Source organism: Cetorhinus maximus, chromosome 26, assembly GCF_964194155.1.
Source record: "Cetorhinus maximus chromosome 26, sCetMax3.hap1.1, whole genome shotgun sequence".
NCBI classification, from domain to species: Eukaryota; Metazoa; Chordata; class Chondrichthyes; order Lamniformes; family Cetorhinidae; genus Cetorhinus; species Cetorhinus maximus.
Window position 1 is genome coordinate 2,366,540 of NC_135904.1, and position 24,251 is coordinate 2,390,790.

At 41.6% G+C, this 24,251-nt stretch overlaps 1 protein-coding gene across 2 annotated transcripts in view; it reads right to left on the reverse strand.

Annotated features, from left to right (window-relative positions):
• LOC144668216 (NT-3 growth factor receptor-like) overlaps positions 1-24,251 on the reverse strand; it is a 658,117-nt gene that overhangs the window by 192,821 nt on the left and 441,045 nt on the right. The window lies entirely within an intron of this gene.

Here is a 24,251-nt window from a genome sequence, read left to right on the forward strand (position 1 = left end):
GGGTTTTGGTCATTCCTTGGCAAACTGCACTGAAGCTCTCAGCTGGGGAGAGTTTGGCTGAGACCTCCTGAGACTGTAAAGGATGGAGCTTCTAGGCTAGCCTGGGAAATCCACCCAGACGCACCCCTTTGAGGTGTGGTGGGGTTTGCTAATGGTGGGCAGAAAAACCCACCGGCCATAAAATGGCAGGACAAATAAGCACAGCAGAATGCAGGTACAATCTCATTCTCCCCATTTTCCAGATTCCAATGAGGCAATTAGACACAGCTAGAGCCCAATTGCAATTTAAGGCCCATACATTTTACAAGCGCAAAAAGATTATGTTTAGCCCATCAAATCTGTGCTGCTGCTTCAATTAGATGTGTCTAATCTAAACCCAATTTCCCTGCTCTTTTCCAATTCTTCCTTATCAAATGCAAATTCTGTTCCCCTTAAAATGATGTGATAGTCCATGCCTCGATATGCAGTTGCAGTAAAGCACATGTTCTAATAACATTCTCTGAAACAAAAGTCTTCTGCCTTTCCCCTTCATTCTTCTCATGATAATTCTGCACCTATGTCACCTTGTTACTGATTCATTTATCAGGGGTAAAAACATGACTCAACTTCCTTTTCAAAGGCTTTCACAATTCAGAAAATCTCTATCAGATTCTCACCAGAACAGAAAAGATTGAGGAGAGAGACCCCCAATTTTTGAGCCTTTATTCATGGGGGGAAGTTAGGTAAGTACATGAGGAAGAAAGGAATAGAGGATATGTTGGTAGGGTTAGATAAAGTCAGATAGGAGGAGGTTTGTGTGGACCATAAAGACTGGCATAGACCGGCTGGATTGGCTATGTTTCTGTGCTATAATTATTATATGATACCACATAGCTCTGGTGTCTCAAATCCAGATTGCTATTTTAAAGTAACTGGACTGGGATTTACAACAAAATGCAACTGTTACATCTCCTTGACCATCTCAGAACAGACCAATGATAAAACATGAGACCTTCTGGTATGTACCACAAGAAGCATTGCAGACAATGATGTGTAAGGCTCAGTATCTCAATGAGTGGTGTAATTAATGATCTATAAGATTTTTTAGGGGTTTACCCATTGAGACATCCAGATAACTAGCAAATGTTCTAAATTTTCTCCATGAAAATTTTCCTTTAATTTTTGGCCCATTGAAGTATTGTGTGTTAGAGGTCACACTATTTGAAATTACATTAATAACATGTGATGCATTGTTATTTATAACATCTGCGTATAAGCAATGGGAGGATGAAATCATTACACCATTTTATTGCACAATTAAAGTTGCTTCCAAAAATATATCTGGGGAATGGGAAAAACGGATAAATTAAGCAAGACGGCACTAAAGATTGCAACTTTAACGATCTGCACAACATTCTCAACAATGCAGCCTGTTGGGATATTGACAGTTCATGACTCACTTGTACTTCTGTAAATGTGCAAAAATCAATAACTAACAGAGTGCAGCACATTACTGCAGACTCTCTGCACATAGGGGATAATGATGGAATCTCCCAGTGGAAGATCTCAGGCTGAATTTGGTCATACAACATAAACCATGGTGGGTAGTAATTCATCTGTAACAAAGTTTGAACAATGAGGACCTTTAATTTAAGATGCAAATGTGTTTAACAGCGGACAGGATTTATACTCAGAAATGGAAGTTATTTGTTTTATAAATACAATTTGGTGTGACTGGATCAACCAAGGATTGGATGCTGTTCATTCAGATAAGACAGAAATGAAATGTTTTGGTGCAATAGCCTTATATTTTAACCAGACACTTTGTAAATGACAATCAAATCAGCCTGAAAGAGTGAGAGCTGTAATAGGAAATGTACTAACAGAAAAAAAATCCTTTAATGGGAACGTACTGACAATGAAATTGCATTGACACTGGGTGGCATTGGCAATAGCAAAACGTTGACAATGGGGATTTAGGATAAGCTAACACTCATGATGGAAATGTATTGACAATGGGAATTCTCTGAAAATGAGAATCTACTGACAAGGGGATCCACTGACAATGAGGCCATCCCACCAATGGGGTTCCACTGAATGTGAGGCAACACCGACAGTGGAAAGGTACTGACAATGGGAATCTACCAACAACGAGGTCACACTCACTGATGTACAGAATGCACTGACCACAGAAATCCATTGCCAATAGGGACGCTGCCCAGGGGAATCCATTGACAATGCAGATGCACTGATAATGGGGACAAACTGACAATATGAATCTGCTGACAATGAGGTCATGCTAACAATAAGAATACATTGATAATTGGGACACTGACAAGGGAAATCCATTGACAGTAATGTGCACAGAGGCGTCATATGTGGATAGTTTGTTGTCCTAGCATTCCACATGTGAAAAAAGCTGTCTCATGCCACATCCATTTTCAGTTTGAAATGAAAAACTAGGATCTAATACTTTTCTGGATCTATTAAAATCCAATTTTTATGACGATCTCCCCCAGAGAGAAATTAGTCTCTAAATCAAACTAATCTGAAGCACATTAGTTGGGTAATGATCTTCATCCTTTTCGTTTTCATGCCAATTAATTGATGAAGGAAGGTGTTAGAACCAACAACAACTTGCATTTGCATTTTGCTTTTAATGTAGCAAAACTTCTCAAGGTGTTTCAACAGGAGCATTATCAAATAAAATTTGGCACTTAGCCATGTCAGGATATATTAGGGCAGGTGATCAAAAGCTTTGTCAAAGAGCTAGGTTTTAATGTGCATCTTAAAGGAGGAAAGAAGTAGAAAGATGGAACGGTTCAGGGAGGGAATCCAGAGCTTAGGGTCTCGGCAGTTGAAGGCATGGCCACTGATGCTGGGATGATTAAAATTGAGGATGCACATGAGGCAAGAATAGGAGGAGCACAGCTTTCTCAGACGGTTGAGAGGCTGGAGGAGGTTTCAGAGCTAGGAAGGGGTGAGGCCATGGAGAGATTTTAAAATGGATATGAAGATTTTAAAATTGAGGTATTGCTTAACCGGGAGCCTATAGGGGCAGTGAGGAAAGGAGCGATAGCTGAACAGGACTTGGCATGAGTTAAGGTACAGGCAGCAGAGCTTTGGATGAGCTTAAGCTTATGGAGGGTAGAAGATAGGAAGGCTGGCCAAATGTGTATTGGGATAGTCAAGTCTAGAGATAACAAAGGCTTGGATGAGTGTTTCAGGAGCAGATGAACTGAGGCAGTGGCAGACTCAAGTCTCCAAGCTGCACTGACTTTACCTTCATATAGTCAGACTTAAGGTCTGTCAAAGATCAGTTCCACCTGCTTTACTATATTTTGATGTGGAAACTCATATGCTGTTCAACTCAGTATTTGTTTAATAAGGGCAGAAATGCCATCATGTGTGCAAGAAACTGAGTGCTCTGAAGGGCATGTTTGACCTGATATAAACAAAACCTGGGTAATCCTGATTCAATGAAGGAATATGATTATCAGATGATGTGCCAAAATCAATTGCCCAATGTTACTGAATCGGGTTGGGACTCGGACACCTCCCATTAACTTGCTGCAGCATTTAGTCAACGCTATGGTAATCATTGAGGACAGATGGACGTTTCTAACACAAAGATGATCTTAGTGCATTATCAAACTGCAGATGCTATCGATGCACAGCAGACATAATAACATAACTACTTAACTCTGTGAGGAATGTGGTCACTTGTGTGTACCTACAAACTGGGAATATCCAGAATTTGAGAAGCCCTTACTTTGTAATTGGATATCCAAAGATGGAATCATTTTCTCTTGGCTATTCCCACATCAACATTAAATTTTTACTTGTTCATATGAGTGCACCAAAACTGAACGTTTTTGATTTGTGATCATGCTGGTCCTGGAACACTGCAAATCCTTTGTTTACATGAACAGCTGACCCCACTGAAACCTGCAAAGCTGATCCAATAAATATTCTGCAATTATTTTCAATATAACATCCGATAATGATGCTCCTTTGCTGCTCCGGTTGTATTTTTAATCAGGCCAAGACTGCCCTCAATCTCCTTAGTACAAGAGAGCACTGTTTTCCCTATTTAATAAATACAAAACAAAACTGTAAAAAAGTGAGTTGCCTTGTTAAAAAGTGGGATGGAACAGATTTTGTGTGGATCTTAAACTTGACCATGTGAGGCTTGCTAATATTGCGCAAAATTCCTCGAGCTGTTGTTTTATTGCAGGTTTTAACCTGCTTAAAATACCCGGTTTGTGCCCCTGTTAAATTAGTGGACAGAAAATGCCATGTACACGCACTAAGTATTCATCCAAGTACTTCAAGTGCTCAGTATCACGGCATAACAACAAGAGCCACAGCAGCAGAGGCTGCACTTTATAGACATCACTGTCAGCTTCATTTAGCTTTATTGTATGTCTGAGATCTATGAGGCATTCTTATGCATGAAGGGAGCAGCTTATTAACCATTAATCGAGTGTAGCTGTAGGCAATTAATTATTTTAAGCCTGATTAGTTGGGAAAAGAGTTTTTTTTTTTGCTAACTTTGCTTTCTTCACCTTAAGTTTTATTTTATTATTTCATTTTTTTTAGAAAACATTTTTCACAGTCCATAAAGTGAGCTGGAAACATTGCCAAGCCATTGCTTGGAAACAAGGTGCAAGTTGCTAAGGCCTCAGGAAACCTGATAGTCCAAAGGAGGCAAAAACAGCTCCGTGAAAAGGTAATTTCCCCTAAAGCAGTACTGGGCAGGTGCTGGGCTTTACTTTATGGACTGTAAAAAATGTTTTCTAAAAAAAACAAAATAATGAAATAAAACTTAGAGTGAAGAAAGCAAAAGTTAACAAAAACCAATTCGCTTTTTTCCCAACTAATCAGGCTTAAAATAATTAATTGCCTACAGCTACGCTCGATTAATGGTTAATAAGCTGCTCCTTTCATGCATAAGAATGCCTCATAGGTCTCAGGCTTACAGGAGGAGCAGAGTGTTTCACCTCCTCTCACCGATCCCCAAGCTTCACTGCTTCTCTGGCTTTGCATGGTCCTTAACCTTCCATCCAAAATACCCCCCCCCCACCCCCCCCCAGGGTTAGGGAACGGATCCCTGTTCCAACACTCCCACTAACACAACAATTTTAACTTTACATACAGTTGAGGCCTGCTCCTGAGTGCTTCCTGCGCTCCCAGTGAAAAGACACACACTGCCCATCCTCCCACAGGCCCAGATTTTCATCCACGAGTCGGGGTGCAAAGTCGGGAGAATTCCTGGCTCCACAAACCCAACTTCTAAAAAATGGCTGTCTGGACGTCAGAATTTTGGCTATCTTGGAAGTCAGGTCAGGCAATCCCGGAAAAACTGAGGAGGCTGCCAGGTGCAGAGGTGAGCTGGGTGGAAGGCCTTCCACAGGGCTCCAGCACTGCCCAAAATTTAAAAAAAAGAATAAAACATGAAACACCCGTCCAACCCTCAACCCCCCCAGCCCTCCACACATTCCCCATGCTCCACCCATGCCAACTCATGTTCCTCAGCCATCCCCCATGGCCCCTCACACCCTCCACGTCAACCTATTCTCCTGATCACAACAGTCCCCCCCAATGGCCCCATGATTCCCCATGCCAACCCATGGTCCTGTACCCACCTTCCATGGCCTCTCATACTTAATGCCAACCTAAGGCCCTACCCACCCCTCATAGCCCTTTATAGCCCCATACCAACTTAGTGCCAACTCATGCCCCCTACCACCACCCTTTGCCCTTACACCTACCATGCCAACTCACCCAGTATCCAGCATGGGAAGACCTCAGGACCCATGCAGAGATGAGATAAAATAAAGTTCTTTAAAATAAAGTTCTGAGTGTCTATTGCAGGCTTCACTATTTTGAAAAAAAATCTCATACATAAAAACCCATTTATTACATTTACCTTCTGTCAACTACATAAAGCCTTATAACAACAAGTATTTAAATCAAGTGCATAATCCCTTGTAACAACAAACAGTAGAATTCATAGTCCCACTTCAAAGAGTCTATAACCATTTGTAGCTGTCAATCAAACTCTGAAATAGCAGGTACCCTACTGTGATAGTGGATGGTTGTGAAATCAGTCATGTTGTATTAATCCAGCAGTGGAAGCCCTCAGGCTTATGTCAACAGACAGGGCGAAATAGTAAGCAATGCTTTTTTAAAAAACACTCCAGACGTTTGTTTTCCAAAGATTTAAAGGGCAGGACTTTTAAATGCCTTGAGAGCTTGACAGTTCTCTTTGACAGGTGTTTTGAAAGTTCCGCTTGACATTTTTGACAGGTCCCTTTGACTGGTCCTTTTGACTGGTCCTCTTGACAGATGCTTTTGCCAGTTTTGATAGTTAGTTTTGATAGGTCTGTTAACAGTTCCAATGAGCTTGACAATGATGAGTTTATGCACTTTTTATACACATTTATGCTCACTTTTAACACTTCCAAAGGGCACCTTACCCCCCATTCCCTCAAAGGACACCAAACCTCCACTAAAGGGCATCTTACCTCACTTGAAGGTGTCCTGGGATCAAATCCAAATGGGTATCTTACCTCTGCAAAGGGATACCCTGGCTATCCAACAAATCCACAAAGTTCAGACCTGGTCTTACCAGGTCTAATCTGCACACGTTGGGTTTCACACACCTGAGCTACCAAAATTCCAATTCAGTGAAGACAGCTGCTGATTTAAATGACCAGCTGCCTTCATAAATCGTGCACGCACAAAACGCAAAATTCTCCTATTTCCACCAAGGAACTTGGGAAGTGCCAAGGGACTTATGATTTTTGTGAACATACGGCATTTTGGCCAAAAATCTGAGCGACATGGTTCATCCTCCCAGTGAGAGAGACACTGTCCATCCTCCCAGTGAGAGAGACACTGTCCATCCTCCCAGTGAGAGAGACACTGTCCATCCTCCCAGTGAGAGAGACACTGTCCATCCTCCCAGTGAGAGAGACACTGTCCATCCTCCCAGTGAGAGAGACACTGTCCATCCTCCCAGTGAGAGAGACACTGTCCATCCTCCCAGTGAGAGAGACACTGTCCATCTTCCCAGTGAGAGAGAGACACTGTCCATCTTCCCAGTGAGAGAGAGACACTGTCCATCCTCCCAGTGAGAGAGACACTGTCCATCCTCCCAGTGAGAGAGACACTGTCCATCCTCCCAGTGAGAGAGACACTGTCCATCCTCCCAGTGAGAGAGACACTGTCCATCCTCCCAGTGAGAGAGACACTGTCCATCCTCCCAGTGAGAGAGACACTGTCCATCCTCCCAGTGAGAGAGACACTGTCCATCCTCCCAGTGAGAGAGACACTGTCCATCCTCCCAGTGAGAGAGACACTGTCCATCCTCCCAGTGAGAGAGACACTGTCCATTCTCCCAGTCAGGGACACTATCCATCTTCAATATCAGATGCTGGAATTTAGATGAAAAATACTTTGATTTAAAATAAACAGCAAGAAGGAATCCAATTAATTGTGTTGTTGCTTCAATCTTAACGGTTTCCCATTTACTGATTTTCCGATTATGGACTTGGGGATTTAGGAAAGGACCTGGAAGTCTGCAGCAGGTGGCTGACCATCCCTGTTGGTCAGAGCCCTAAAAAAATATTCATCCTTCTAATCTTGCTCCAAAACTGCACTTTATCATAAAACTCTCAAACTCCCACAAAAATGATTGTTCATCAAATAATACAGCTTTTGCTGACTATTCCAGCGAGTTTTGGGACATCTGCAATTGGTGGTTCTGAACTGGAGCTGCTTGAACTTAAATGTGTGAATTGAAAGGGGCTTTGAACTGGGATAATGCATCAGTTTGACTGCATGGCACCTTGTTCACAGATGAACAATTAGCACACAGGAGTGCACTTGTTATGATAAATGGGAAGGTACAGGTTATAGTATACAGGAGACCACTGGTAATGATATACGGGGGAGTACGGACTATAAGTAACTGGACAGTGCTAGGCGTAAGATATTGGAGAGTGTTGATAATAATATACAAAAGTGTTTTGGTTATAATATTTGGGAGCACACTGGTTTATACCCAAATGCCACACTGTCACCACTAATTGCTGAATCATAGCACCTAAAGCCTGTGCTATGTTTTAAATATTGTGCTAACAAAAACCACAACTGAGAACATCCTTATTGTGAAAGCCTTCTTTTACATGATAATTTTTCAGTCTGCCTCAGGGTCTGCTGCATTTCTATCTAAAGTATATGGAAAAGACAGAATTTTTTTAAAAAAGTGTTCCTTCAGCTTACATCGCACCTACACCAATTGAAAAGATAATGAACACTCCTAAAGCCATGGTTTTTTAATGAAAAAATCTTTTCACATTTAGAGAGATCCTCAGATTTAGGTGGAGGAATAGAGCACGTAGCTGAAGGTTACACTTGCACTGTAATTTAGTTGGATACAAAGAGACAATATGGCACTTGAGCTATCAGCATGAGAATAAACTCAATTGAGAAAAGAACGTTTGTGTATTTTGAATGGAGTGGTGTAATTATTGGGCCTATCACTGGCCAGTACTTGTCATGGAGAAGGTTCACCAGGGAACAAAGTTCAGTTTATGGTGAAGTTAATTAGTTAGAATCATGGAGTTCAATTTTATTCCCATTTGTACCGCATCCAACCTTTTCATTTATGAAATACAAGCCACTGTGAGATGCTTCTGTTTAAATGTAGGATTGAGCAGGTGAAAGGGTCGCTGAGGGTTTCAGATACCTTTTCAGAGGGTGTATCACCAGAAGACAGCACCATGGTAATCATTTTAATTCATTGATAAGCTGCTTTCATTGTTCACTAAATAGTCTTTCTCAGCAACTAGTTGTGAACAAGACCTCACTGAGCGGCAGGTCATGGCTGAGAATGCTGCTCTATGTGTCCTTTTTTCAGCTTTCTGCTCCAGAAAACTTTGTGTTTTACAAGGGAAACTGTCCTGTAGTGAGAATTGGGAGCAGCAGCTCTCAAACTACTTAGAATTGAAAGGGCTCAGAAAATGTGTCAGGTGACGTGTGTGGTCACTAATTCATCGCTCCATTAAGGTTATCAGGTATAGGTTTCTGCCTCTGCCTCAGCCTTGTTTGAGGGAGGTGAGGAAAATAATTCAGAGGAGAAAATGAGCAGAGTCGGGCTCCTGCACGTACCTCCCGGCAACCAAATGCAACACTGCACAAAACAAAGGCAAAATTCCTTAACAAGTATAACTAACACGTTATCCAATAGATGGTGTCAAATTGAGAAAAGCTAGAAGTAGCTTGGTTCTTCATCCATGGAACACTGCGCACATCAAAGTCTCTATTACCGGAGGCACTTTAAAAAGGGATAAAGAAATAAAGCAAATATGTTCATGAAATCCGTATTTAAAAGGCTTATATCGATTTTTAAAGGAGCTTTATGGTTTATTTAAATCTCCTCCATTGCTGGATTAATCTCTGCCATGACTCAAAGTCAATTGCAGCGACAGACACACAATGCTGGGGACGTGCTCTGTGTCAGAGGCAATTGTGTTTGAGAGGGGTGTTCAAACAAAGTTCTGTTCGCTTCCAGTGCTCCAGTGGGTGTTACGGGTCCAATGGCATTACTCGAAGAGCAGAATCCTCCTGGCCAACATTCTTCACTCAACCAACGTCAACCAACATCTCAATGTAGTTTGTGAGCTCTTGCTGCTGTAGAATGGCTGCCAATTTGGCCTACATAACAACAGTCACTCCAGTCCAGCAGTGATGTGAAACACTTTGAGATATTTTGATGTGTTATAAAAAGGAAAAAATTATTAAACTATTTAGAATTCCAATGCATGATCTTTGTGTGCAGAGGGGCTAACAGCTATATAAAAAACAGCAGGGACAGAAATGTAGAATCAGAGGGACTTCTATGGGAGCTTTGCTGATCCGAATTTCTTGTGAATCTGGTGCTAGTATCTGATTGTCATGGAAACTGTTGGTCGGTCATAATGTACAATTGCAACCCCCACACCCACTCACATTTACAATGGCAGGGCAGGAAGAAAGATGCTTAACTTAAAAATGCAAAGAGAAGTGTGAAAAGAGAGATCTGAATATTGGGGGTTGTGATGAATCATAATATTAGAATTATTTCACTAATAACTGTACATTCAGATAAACCGTATTTTAAATTCATCCATTTTACATTCCAAGTTCAGGCTCTATATGAACAGTCTTTGAAACACCGAGCATGAATCTCCTGGCATAAAAATATTTGATGTGCAAGATTTCTCATCATAACTTTTTTACTCACATTGGCTCATAACAGAGAACAATAGTGTTTCCAGTAAAGCTGCAGTGTTTCTGCAGATTCTCTACTCACCCTGACCTCCCACATAGTGATGCCTTACTTAAGTAGGAAACATTTTTGGAAAATTCAACTGCAGCAGGAAACCTCACCCCTCTCTAACACCCTATAAATACAATTCTTCCATATGCCCCTCAAATATGAACAACCCTCACCCTTTCTCCACATCATATAGATAGATAAAAGATAACCCTCCCTCCCCTCTAATGCCATATATATATTGGAGACAACCCTCCATCCCCCCACATAGATATAGATATCAAACCATATAGATACAAATCAACTCTCGCTTCTCCTTGACGTTAGATAGATACAAGACAGCCTACATTCTTCACCCACACTCTGCATCGGTCCCATATCCAAGAGATATCAAATAATTCTTGCCCTCCAGGATGCCTATAGATATGAGACAGCTTCTCCAACTATTCATTGTGTAAATAGTCATTTGGTAGTACAGAACTTGCATCTTACTGAAAAAGAGACATGCCTAAGCTTTTTGTTTTGCACTCATCAGGACACTTCACAAGAATGCTAATTATAAGGGGAGTGCTGATTAGTTGGCAAGTGGTGTTGCCATGGAGAATGCACCAGTGATGGTGACTGACAGTTTACTGCCAAGCCTTGTTTGAAATTTAAACCAGGCAGCTTGACCCTGATTGGTCAAGCATTGTCCAAGGAATGAGTCAGTGAATAGCTGTCACTTACTTTGCCTGTTTCAGCTAAACAAAATAAGTGACAGCCATTCGCTGACTCATTTCTCAGGGCAATGCCTTGGCCAATCAGTGTCAAGCTTCCTGGTTTAAATTTCAAACAATGCTTGGCAGTTAACTGTCAGTCACCATCACTGCTGTATTCTCCATGACAATGCCACTTGCCAACCAATCAGCACTCTTGTCACATACAGTATAAATTGTTGTTATCCCCTTATATTAGTATTCTTGCAAAGTGTCCTGATGAGTGCAAAACGAAAAGCTTAGACATGTCTCTTTTTTCAGCAATACTCATATTACTACATAACACTGTCACCCTTCATACACACGTCACCCTGTTAGATATGAAACACTCATATGAAGCATACAGGCAGGAGAATGTCAACCTCTCCCTCATAAATACAAGATAATCGCCCAACCTCACAGACAGGAGACAGTAATCCCCGCCCCCATCGATATGAGACAGCTACCACCCCTACTTCTCCCAAAGGTAAAAGCTCCGATCTGTTAAAATCTGCTTTCAACATTCCTTATTTATCATTGTTTGGTAACAGTGCTGTTCTTCCACAGTGCGTCCCATTTACAGTCAAAGTGCAAGTACAAGTGTTAATATATTATTCATTAGACTGCATGCTATCAGACCTAATCTAAATTTGAAAGGGAAAGAGCCTTTTTCTGGGGGAGGTGCCTGTATAATCTGTGAAACCATTCTCCAGTTATTTTGCTGTCATTTTGGCAAAGGCAGGCGGGCAGATGGATGGATAGGAACACGGTGGATCTCACCTTCCACAGGGGAGAAAGGATAATGAGGAATGATGTTCTCCAAGGACCTACTGTTTTGCAAAACAGAAAATTGTGTTTATGCACAAAGCTGCCAATTGGGATTATCAAAGATGGAGGCAAAAAGGCTCCATGCACAGATTACAGCACAGTTTTCAATAAATTGGACAAACCTTTCTACAAGGAGCAAGTGTGGCATTTCATCAAAACAAAAACCTTCATTGTGATCATATAACAGACTTGCATTTTCTTTATTCTCTTTTATTTACCACATTGATGTGGTATCACCTTGGCAACAGTTTAGACTGTACTTATTCAATACCATAGTAGCCCATCTAGTCTCCCAGTATCTGTAGGGGGAACAAGTCATATGCAAATGCTCATGTTCTATGGATTCTGCCTTAAAACACACAAGAGAATTCGTTGGTTTGAGTGTAATGATTTATCAACCAATTTCTCCAATGCTGCTGTTAGGCTTTCAAGATGCAACTTTTCCAGATCAACGCTCGACAACTGCACACAACAAATATTGAAGAAATGGACAAGTCAGGGTGCCTATCTGAAAGGAATCCACTCGATTTTGCAATATTAGCTGTGCCCAGGTGATCGAGAAAAAACTTTCTATTTTTAGTGGAGATTCTTCATGAAATCAGAGCTGAGCTGACTTTGACAATTCTGGAGGATGCTTCTGAGTCGATATGGACTTCTCTAGACATGTGCTCCATAGGTAGGTGAATCTGTCCATTGCCTGAAGCATGTGTTCACCAGTAATGATGTTAGATAGAGTGTAATTCTTGCCTTGGGATGCTTAGAAGAGTACCACCATCTTTCCTAATTCTCCCATCGTTGCCCACTCCTCCAGTACCTTAATCCTTTTAGTAATGCACATTCATTTAGCCCACTAACATTCCCATCAAAATTGTAATACTAGAATCGAACCAATAAAGCCCATCTGCCAATACCCAAACCCCATCATTAAAACCTATTCCTCATATACTCACCTTTCTTTAAAAGCCCATTCCTCTATATATTAATGTCTCATTCAACCCCAATTTACTGGTATCCTAACCTTCTCATCAAAGCCCTTCTCTCAGGTACTCCAGCCAGCTCTTGCCCCCATACCTTAAACCTCCTGGTGAGGTTTATCCCTCAATCTTCTAATTCTCTCCATTGTATCCCATTCCATACTGCACCCTAACTCTTCCACAATGTATTCCATTCTCCCTCTATCTCTGAACTTCCCTCCAGCGTATTCTCCTTCTGTGCCCTTAATTCTTGCTGACATATTCTATTCACACTTTGTACCCCAACTCTCCTCCAAAGTATGTGGCCTTTGCCCCATTTTACCACTTTCCTTGCTCGATGTTTCCATCAACAGGCTGGTTTCCCTTAAGAAAACTTGTTCTTGCTTCACCTTTCCGGTGACCTCTTCTCTCCCTGTGTTAAACTTTAAACTGGTCTAGAGCCAGCTCAGGCTGGTGGTGGGTGGTGCGGTGGGGCAGGGTTTTGGGGGTGGGTGGTGGTGGCAGAGTGCATCTGTGGCTCCATCCTCATCTCAGGCGGTTTTCTGTAGCAATTGTAACCAATCAGCTCAAAGCCAGAAGCAGTGTGACAAAAAAATGCAGCTGAAAGAGGTGAACAAAAAGAAATAGGAAAGAGCTATCAGAGGAAAATGAGTGAGAATAATCATTATTCTTTTCAGCAGGGTAAAGAGAAATTGATAACACTGCATCATTCGAATTAAAGGGGAGCGTAGGGAGGCTATTGAACTAAACCCATTAAACATTTACCATTATTACTGATGAAAGGAAAATGAAAAGATCCATTGCACAAAACAAGAGGGCAATCAATCTCATGCCAACTCTGACTCTTGAGACAGTCCTTCTCATTCCAAATGAATTCCTCCTTATTTTTCCTCTTTATTTGCCAAGCCGGGGAGAAATGATTACAAATTTCTCTTGCAAGAAATCGTGACCAAACTTGATTATTTGAGAGATACGGAGCGCAGAAGGTCGCAACCTTAAAGAATCAGCATTTCTCAAATGCAGCTGGTGTTGTGACTGTGTAGTTGTGATGTTATAGATTTTGTAAAAAAACAAAGTAAATCTTCCTTTTAAAATGAACACAAGAGGCCTTAAAGATGGCTGCCTAAAGTCACCTGACCCTTTCTGAACGCAATGTGGTCACGCTGTAAAAGGCTCCACATGGCTTGCAGGTTGACATGTCCAGACATGTAAAGGCATTTGAAATTCAATTCACATTTCCACAAAGAGTAAACAGAAACTCATTGTGGCTTCGCTGGAGATGTGAATCACTCTTTCTTATCTCCTCAAACCTGGGAGAATGAGAACCATTGGAGTTAATGGTTGGGACCTTTAAAAGGTTAATGACCTCAGCTAAAAATGGATGGGACTATGCCCCCAGGCTAACCCAATACTGTTTATGGAAGTATGATTCGACAGTTTGGGATAGCACCCATTTTACATTTTGGAACTGTATAAAGTCTGGCTGTGAATAGCCATTTTTGTGTACAGAACCATCCTGAACATCATGAGAGAGGTGCCTCAAAACAGAAACTGCTTCTCAACAGGGCGAGACTGAGGAAGATTTCCAGAAACAGCTATTGGACTGCTCCATTAAATCAGGCTACCAAGAGCTACCACCTGCAGTACTGTAAAAGTGAAAACAGGAGCCTTCACTTACTCCCAGGACCTGTTCTGCTTGTCCACCTGCAAACCTCCAAACTGTTCAACTACAGAATTCATCACGGCTGCTAAACAAAACCTCGAGTTCAATCCCTTCACTTTGGAAAGATGGAATTCAAGCAACAGGTTCACAACAAGTTATTAACTAAAGTACAGATAGAAAGATTTAAAACAGATAAAGACAAAAAAAAGGTACTTGAATATGGGATTTCAAATCAGTCTCTGCTTTTCTGGCCCCTCTGCGCTCCTCTCCAAGAATAATACAAGGTTAAAAGGCTATCTGTCATACTGAGTAATTCCTCACATAGGGTATATGCAACCTACCCCACCAGAGACTACTGTGTATGCATCATCTGTTGAGGAACATTTCTCCCTGCCCTCTCTCTCTCTCTAGAACGCTACCCTATGTAAGGAATTACTCAATATGACAGATGGCCTTTTAACCTTGTATTATTCTTAGAGAGGAGAGCAGAGGGGCCAGGAAAGCAAAGACTGATTTGAAATCTCATCTTTTTCTAATCTTTATCTGCTTTTAATCTTTCTATCTGTACTTTAGTCAATAACTTTATGACTATTACCTAGGTAATTTTCAGCAGTAATTTTTTTGTAATAAACTAACTTTTATCTTGTTTAAGTTTAAAGCTTGTCTGCTGTGTTTTTTTTTGAAAAAATATACTTTATTCTTAAAATATCTGAATGAACATTACAAAACATTTCTAAATGGCCATCACAAAAAGTGCAATCAGATTCAACTTTTATACATGGATCATGAGGTGCTTCAGTACAATCAATGAATATTACAATTATTTCAATATGGTCATTACAGACAGTCAGACAGTACAATGGTATTATTGTGGAGTTATTGACATACATCATGTTGCACTCTGAGGTGCTTCAATACAATTATAATACAACTGCTGTGTTATTTTTAAATTGACCTACTTATGAATTAAAAAGGGGGTACAGACACACAAATTCGTAGCTCATGGACCACTTTAAGGAAACACCTTTTCTGTGTCATGACACTGAAAGTTCAACTGCCCCAAATGCAGGGGTCCCTCTATCCAGACACAAAAATAAACCATTTCAAAAGGATATTGGTGGACTTGAGAGTGATAATAGAAAGGTGGGAAATGTGATTTGGGGACTTCATTTGAGAGAAATGAGCAGAAATCTACTTGTTTTAATTGGAACAAAGATCGCAATCAGACAGAGACCATCTCCATATAGTTGCAGACCCCTAGATAACAGTTAACATGTGAATTAACATGTATTGCAAAATATGTTGGTCGGTGTACCTGATTAGGAATAGGACTGAGGATTTTAAGGATAGGTTGGGCCAGAGATGCTGGAAGGCTGTGTGAAACCCTATGAATATAAGGTCAAGGAAGGTCAAGGGTGCTTAATGTAGAAAGTAAATGTTGGAAGTGTTCTAGAGAGAGAGGGCAGGGAGAAATGTTCCTCAACAGATGATGCATACACAGTAGTCTCTGGTGGGGTAGGTTGCATATACCCTATGTGAGGAATTACTCAATATGACAGATAGCCTTTTAACCTTGTATTATTCTTAGAGAGGAGAGCAGAGGGGCCAGAAAAGCGCATGAGGAACAGTGAGAGTTCCGAGAGTGGAGGTACCAGCGGCAAGAGTATTGAGAGCAAAGAGGCTATTCCACCACCACTGCTGCTGAGGAGAGTCAGAGCTGAGTTAGGAAACAGAAATCAAGGTGTGTCATTATAGCAAACATGTACGTTGATTGGCTGGTGAGTATTGCTGCTTTGGGACTGAGTCTCAACAACTGGAAGATTAAAAATGATAAAAATATTAAACAATAATAAGGAACAAGGGAGTAGCTGGTGTGTAACTATTATCTTATTATTAAGTAAGGTTACAACTAGTAATGTGTGTCAAGTATCAGTAGAATTTATCAGTACCAGTAATTAGTTTCGGTAGGGTTTTTTAGCAGTAGCAAGGTTCATTAATAAATAAAGGAATGGCAGGGTTGCTCACTCACTGACAGCGCACATCCTGTGCAATTTGGGAACTCCAGGATGCTTCCTGAGTCCTGGGCAACCATTTGTGCAAGAGTGTCATCGGTTGCAGCAGTTTGAGTTCCTAGTTTCAGGACTTGAGCAGCAGCTTGCATCACTGTGATGCATCTGTGGGGCTGGGAGCTATGTGGATAGCATGTTTATAGATGTGGTCATCCCACAGCTTAAGAGAATACAGGAAGACAAGGAATGGGTGACCAACAGGCAGTGAAAAAGAAGCAGGCAGTTAGTACAGGCGTCCCCCGAGTGCATCCCACACTCCAACCAGTATTCAGTTCTGAACTAGGATGTGCAATTAATGCTCGCCTAGCCAGCAATGCCCACAGACTGTAAACAAATTTTTAAAAATACTGACGAGAGTGATGGTTCACCTGGGGAGTGCAGCCAGAGCCAAGTCCAAGACACCATGGCTGGCTCTGCTGCACAGGAGGGTACAATAAAGTCTACAAGAGCAATAGTGATAAGTGACTCAATAGTTAGGGGAATAGGTAGGCATTTCTGTGGCCGTGAATCCAGGATGGTTTGTTGCCTCCCTGGTGCCAGGGTCAAGAATGTCACTGAGCGGCTGCAGAGCATCCTGAGGGGGGAGGGTGAACAGCCAGCAGCTGTGGTCCACATCGGTACCAGCGACATAGGTAGAAACAGGGATGTGGGTCTGCTGTCAGAATTTAGGGTAATAAAAACAAAAGTAGCTGGAAAAGCTCAGCAGGTCTGACAGCATCTGTGGAGAGGAAGGCAGAGTTAACGTTTCGAGTCCGCGTGACTCTTCATCAGGTCTGAACTCGAAACGTTAACTCTGTCTTTCTCTCCACAGATGCTGTCAGACCTGCTGAGCTTTTCCAGCTGTTTTTGTTTTTATTTCAGATTTCCAGCATCCGCAGTATTTTGCTTTTATGTCAGAATTTAGGGGACTGGGTAGAAAATTAGCAAGCAGGACCTCAAAAGTAGTCATCTCTGTTTACTCCCAGTGCCACGAGCTGAGTACAGAAATAAGAGGGTAAGACAGATGAATGTGTGGCTGGAAAGATAGTTCAGGAGGGAGGACTTTAGATTCTTGGGACATTGAGACTGGGTCTGTGGGAGATGGGACCTGTACAAGCTGGATGGGTTGCACCTGAACAGAGCCAGGACAAGAATTCCTTGCGGGGTGTTTTGCTAGTGCTGTTGGGGAGGGTTTAAACTAACTCAGCAGAGGTGTGGGAACCAAGAGAAAATATCAGAGAGGAATACCAAGGAGCACAAAATACTGGCCAGGATTTTATGGCCCTGTCATGATGTGTCTCCTCCCCGGCGGACCATTTAAATCTCCTTTCAGTTTGGCAGGACCATAACATCCAGCCGGGTAGGAGGGTTCGTAAAATCCTGGCCATTGGGAGAGACAGATAGCACTAGAATAGTGAATAGTAGGTTAATAGGTGGGGCCAGAGCAAGGGCGAAAGTAACAGAGTCTAAATCAGGATTAGTGTGCATGAATGTGAATGCACGAAGTGTGGTAAAGATGATTGGTGAGTTATAGGCACACATTGCCATGTGGAATAGCGCTGTTGTGGCTATAACAGAGACCTGGTTCAAGGAAGGGCAGGACTGGGTGTTAAATATTCCTGGATATAAGGTGTCTAGGGAAGGAAGAAAAGGGAGAGGGGTTGTGGTATTGATTAAGGAGGGCATTGCAGTGCTGGAGAAAGAGGGTGTCTCGGAGGATTCAAGGACAAAATAAATTTGGTTAGAGCTAAGGAACAAAAAGGATGCACTCCCATTGCTCGGTGTCGGCCATCAACTAGTGGGAAGAATGTAGAGGAACAAATCTGCAGGGAAATTACAGAGAGGTGCAAAACGTATAATGTAGCTATAATGGAATTCCTTAAACATCCGGATATAGGCTTGGTAGTGTAAAGGGCAGAGAGGGTCAAGAATTCCTAGAGTGTGTGCAGGAGAATTTTCTACAGCAGTATGCATCCAGTCCAATGAGAAAGGAAGCACTGTTATACCTGGTTCTTGGGAATGAGGTGAACCAAGTAGATCAAGTGTCAGTGGGAGAACATTTAGGGGACAGTGATCATCGTATCATATGATTTAGGATGACCATGAAAAGGCAATGAACAATCCAGGGTAATAATAATTAACTGGGGGAAAGCCAACTTCAATGGGGTATGAACGGACCTGGGGTGAATAAATTGGACCCAAAGGTTGGCAGGAAAAATGATAGCTGAACAAGGCTACCTTCAAAGAAGAGATAGTTCGGGCACAGTCAAGGTGTATTCCCTCACGAGGGAAAGGGAAAGGTAGGGCAAACAAATCCAGAGCACCCTGAATGACAAAGGAGATCGAAAGTAAGATAAAGAAGAAAAAGGTTCAGGTGGTGGAGGGTGAAAAAGCAAATAAGAGAAGCAAAGAAGGATTATGAAAAGAGACTGGCAGCTAACATAAATGGAATCCCAAAGTCTTCTATAGGCATATAAATAGTAAAACGGTGGTAAAAACAGGAGTAGGACCAATTAGGGACCAAAGAGGGGATTTACACATGGAGGCAGGGGGCATGGCTGTGATATTAAATGAATACTTTGCATCTGTCCAGGAAGAAGCTGCTACCCAAGCCATGGTGAAAGAGGAGGAAATTCTAGCAGGGTTTAAAATTAATAAAGAGGAGGCATTGGATAGGTTGTCTGTACTTAAAGTTGACAGGCACTGGGACCCGAGGAGATGTATCCAAGGATATTGAGGGAAGTGGCACTGGCCTTAATTTTTCAGTCTTAGACTCTGGGGAGGTGCCAGAAGACTGGAGAATTGCAAACATTACGCCCTTGTTCAAAAAAGGGTGTAAGGATAATCCCAGCAACTACAGACCAGTCAGTTTAGCTTTGGTGTTGGGGAAACTTCTAGAAACTATAATTCAGGACTGAATTAACAGTCATATGGACAAGTGCAGGTTAATTATGGAGAGCCAGCCTGGATTTCTTAAGGGAAAATTGTGTTTAAATAACTTGCTGGAGCTTTTCGAGGAGGTAAGAGAGAGGATTGATGAAGGTGATGCTGTTGACGTGTTGTACATGGACTGCACAGCAGACTTGAAAGAGTAGTTCATGGAATAAAAGGGACAGGAGCAATATGGATACAAAATTGGCTGAGTGACAGGAAACAGAGTGTAATGGTTAATACATGTTTTCTGGGCTGAAGGAAGGTTTGTAGTGGAGTTCCCCAGGGGTCAGTATCGAGACCCTTGCCTTTCCTGATGTACATTAATGATCCAGATCTTGGTGTACAGGGAACAATTTCAAAATTTGCAGATGATACAAAACTTGGAAGCATTGTAAACTGTGAGGCGGACAGTGCAGAACTTCAAAAGGACATAGACAAGTTGGTGGAATGGGCGGACAGGTGACAGATAAAGTTCAATGCAAAGAAATGTGAGGTGATACATTTTGGTAGGAAGAACATGGAGAGACAGTATAAAATAAAGGATACTACTCTAAAGGAGGCGAGGGAGCAAAGGGACCTGTGTATACATGTGCATAAGTCATTAAAGGTGGCAGGACAGGTTGAGAGAGCAGTGAATAAAACATACAGTATCCTAGCCTTTATTAATAAGGGCATAGTATCCAAGAGCAAGGAAGTTACATTGAACTTGTATAAGACATTAGTTCAGCCTAAACTGGAGTATTGCGTACAGTTCTGGGCACCACATTTTAGGAAGGATGTGACGGCATTGGAGACAGTGTAGAAGAGGTCTACGAGAATGGTTCCACAGATGAGGAACTTGAGTTGCGAAGTAAGGTTGGAAATATTGGGACTTGGGACTACTTTCCTTAGAGAAAAGAGGAGATTTTATAGAGGTATTCAAAATCATGAGGGGACAGAGTAGATACGGAGAAACCGTTCCCACTCATTAAAGGATCAAGAATGAGAGGGCACAGGTTTAAAGTAATTGGCAAAAGAAGCAAAAGTGAATGGCTTGTGTGCTGTAACAATTCTGTGCTTTTGTGATCTTCAAATCAAAGAACCAGAGGTATTAGAGTGCCGAAAGAGTCCATTTGATGAATTGCTAATCCTGTTTTCTTGCCCTTTCCAGGAATCCTTTTTAAACATTTCCACTTTCCTTTAACATTATGTTATAGCTTCTGGCTTGATGGTCAATGTAATAATGCATTCCACATTTTAATAACCCTCTGTGTAGAAGTATTCTTCTAACTTCCCCCTTTGTTCTTCTTGTTATAATTAGTTCTTGTTCCCTTGTTACTGGCTCACCAACAATGACGACATTTTTACTATTCATCATCTCAAATCCTTTCATAATTTTGGAAACTTTTATGAGATTACCATGAAACTTCTCTGTTCCAGTAAAAAGCGCCAATTTTTGAGCTGTCCTTTATTATCATAACTTTTCAATATTCATATCATTCTGTCAATTATTCACTGTACTCTTTCCATTTTATTATTGAGTATCCATGCTGCACCAATTACTCCAGCATGTGGTCCCATGAACAGCACTATAGATGTGTACACTAACGTACGAGCTTGCCTTCGGTATTAAGAATGGATCCACTAATATACATCATTCTATACAGTATTGTGAATGAATAGTGGTCTTGCTGTTTGCTAATTTCATATTCCACAGGGACTGCCACGGTTCAAGGCAGCGGCTCATCACCACCTTCTTGAGGGCAATTAGGGATGGGCAATTAATGCTGGCCTAACCAATGACACTCTCATCCCATGAATTCATAACTTTTTAAAAAATCCACAACCATAGGACTTTTCCAAACTATTTAATCATTTCTTTGCACAGTAGAGAGTGGTGCATGATGTCATGTGGTAGATCAGGTGTTATAAAGATCTCTTTTAAGATCTTGGTGTGACAGGAGAGCAATGTTCTTTTTTAATTAATGTAAACTATTTTAGATAAGAGCAGAAATATTGTGCTAGTAGTGCGGTTAGTTCTGAGCCCTGAATGCATTCTGTAACTGACTGAATCCCAACCAACTGCCTGCAAATATATATCAATCCACACTAAGAGGGAGATAGATGGCACACACTGTTGTCTCAGGCTGACAGTTAAATGACTGGAAGTCAAGGGTTTTGTGCTGCACTGGGTAACTCTCCACATCTACATTATCTTTCACCATGGAACCTTTGACCCATTCTCTCTTACCTATGTCCAATAGGACAAATACAGAGCCCACCTTAAATCGTATCAATACATCATGTGCGTTAGGAAGAATCACCGCTCGATCCTCTGTTACTGCATAGTTTTGACTCCTTTTCCTTGCTGAGTTCCAACCTTCCAGGGACAAGGACTATATTGTCTTGGCATTGTTCTCCAATACACCATGCCACTTGCCCTCTGCAAGGACTTCAGCACATGTATTAGGTAGCTTTACTGCCAATTATTTCTTACTTACAGGTTATCTGAAATTTGGCTCAGAGAAGAATCCGAAGCACTTAAAATTCCTGGAGATGATGGGACACTAAAAGCTGAACATCAGTTTGAAGGAATGTACTTCAGTGTCTATTTCAATCGTTCAATGGAGCCTATCATGGTCCGAGTTTGAACAGACTGGGGTTAATTTTGGAACATATTATAATGAAAGTCAGCAATCCCAGGTCACCCTGTAAAACCCCATTTAAGTGCAACACAATTCTACTCTGGTGTGATCCTTACATCCTCTGTACAAAACGATGTCACAAGATGTGGTGTGTTTCGAGTTTATGATGCTTCTCCTGCTTTCACCCCATTCTCCCCCACACCTGTTACGGAAATCAACTTCCTTGACACCCTTTATCCTGATTTGTGAACTCTTTGCATTCTTCCCTCCTCTCCTAAAGATGAGGTTTACACTGAGGTACAGTTCCACGGGCCCGGGCACCTTTTGCATACAAACTAAACCAGGCTCTGTTGTAATGCCATCTCACTACTGATTCGGTAGCACCATAGCCATACTAGTGGTCAGTTCCTCCAGCCATGTCAAAGGGCAGCCCTGAGCGCCAAATATATCTTGTGCACTTGTGTGCTCACTACCTTCATTGGGTATGGTGAGTACCATTGGTGCATTGTAGACTTCAGATCTCTGTGCTCAGTTTTCAAGGGTGTTGGTGTACAGCTTAGCATCTCAGGCACCTGCTTTATCAGTGCCAAAGCACCCTTGCATTACCTTATAAAATGAATGACTCAGCACTCCTCAAATCAATGTTCCATTTAATTAGGAACCATTTACTAACATGCTCCACTTGTATTTATTTCATCAGGTACAGATTTCAGCCACACAGATGTCAGCTGTGGCTCAGTGGTAACATTCTCACCTCTTTAAATCAGAAGGTGGTAGGTTCAAGTTCCACTTTAAAGACATAATCTAGGCTGATACCTTAATGCAATAATGAGGGAGTGCTGCATGGTTGGAGGTGCTGACTTTCAGATGAGTCTTTAAACCAAGGCTTTGTCTGCCCTACAGTGGACATAAAATATCCCATGGCACTACTTGAAGAACAGTAAGGCAGTTAACTCCAGTGTCGTGGCCAAGAACTATTCCTCAACCACATCACCAAAACAGCAGATCTGATCATTTATTTCATTGCTTTTTCTGATCATTTCTTTCATTGCTGTTAGTGGGAGCTTGCTGTGTGCAAATTGGCTGTTGTGTTTCCTACATTACAACAATGATGACACTTCAAAAGTACTTCACTGGCTGCAAAGCACTTTAGGGTGTCCTGAGGTTGTGAAAGGTGTTAATATAAATGCATGACTTTATTTCTTGTAGAACATGATCTTGCTACTAGAATCGAAAAATAACTGAATAGGATAAATTTTAAAGTGAGTATGAACAGAACGCATCCTACGGGATTTAAGCTGTATGAACACAAGTTATGTTTGAACGTTTACTTCAGGTCAGAGTGAAAACAGATGAAAAATTTTGTCGAGTGCATTGGGCACAAAAACACTGGTGAAATCCATCTGAATAAACTATTCCATTGATTAACCCATTGCAGCATCATTCATCACTTTGCTCTGTTGCAAATTAAGTGGCTCACTCCTGGCAGCCTGCAGATTATTCCTGGTAACAGGGTCATAGATTTATATCCCTCACACAAAAAACACTTGTCACCGTTTGACAACCCTTTTTCAAGGTCGTGTGTGTGCGTGAGACTGCATCGTGTTTAATGGGACGAAACCTCCCTCTAATTTATGACCAGAAGTGGCACCAGGTCCACCGAGAGATTTGTTTTTGCATCTGAAAGGTAGAAATTTGTCACAATGCTGTGAGGTTGTGGGTGGAATAGAGCAGTGTTGCAGCCATTGAGAGGGTAGTTTATAACAAGAAAGCAAAGATGTGCCCCCAGCACAACTTACATTCAGGCTGCAAGTTTGGATTCTGAATGCCAATTAATAATTGTAGAGGCTTTGGAAAAGAGGAAAAGAATAATTTGGTGATTTAAGGCCCTCAGTTATGAAGAAAGGCTCACTGAACCATGGTGGCATTCATTGCAAAATGAAGATTAAGGGGAGACATGATTTAGGTCTCTCACATGCTGAGAGGACCAGATAAAGGAGACGTAAACAGGCTGTTCAACTTGGGCTTTGAAGGCAGAAATAGAGAACACAAGTAAAAACATTGACAAACCTCAAGTGAAAAAGGGATTAGAAGAATTTATTTCCCCCCCACCCACCCCGTCGTGGGATGGTGGATAGAC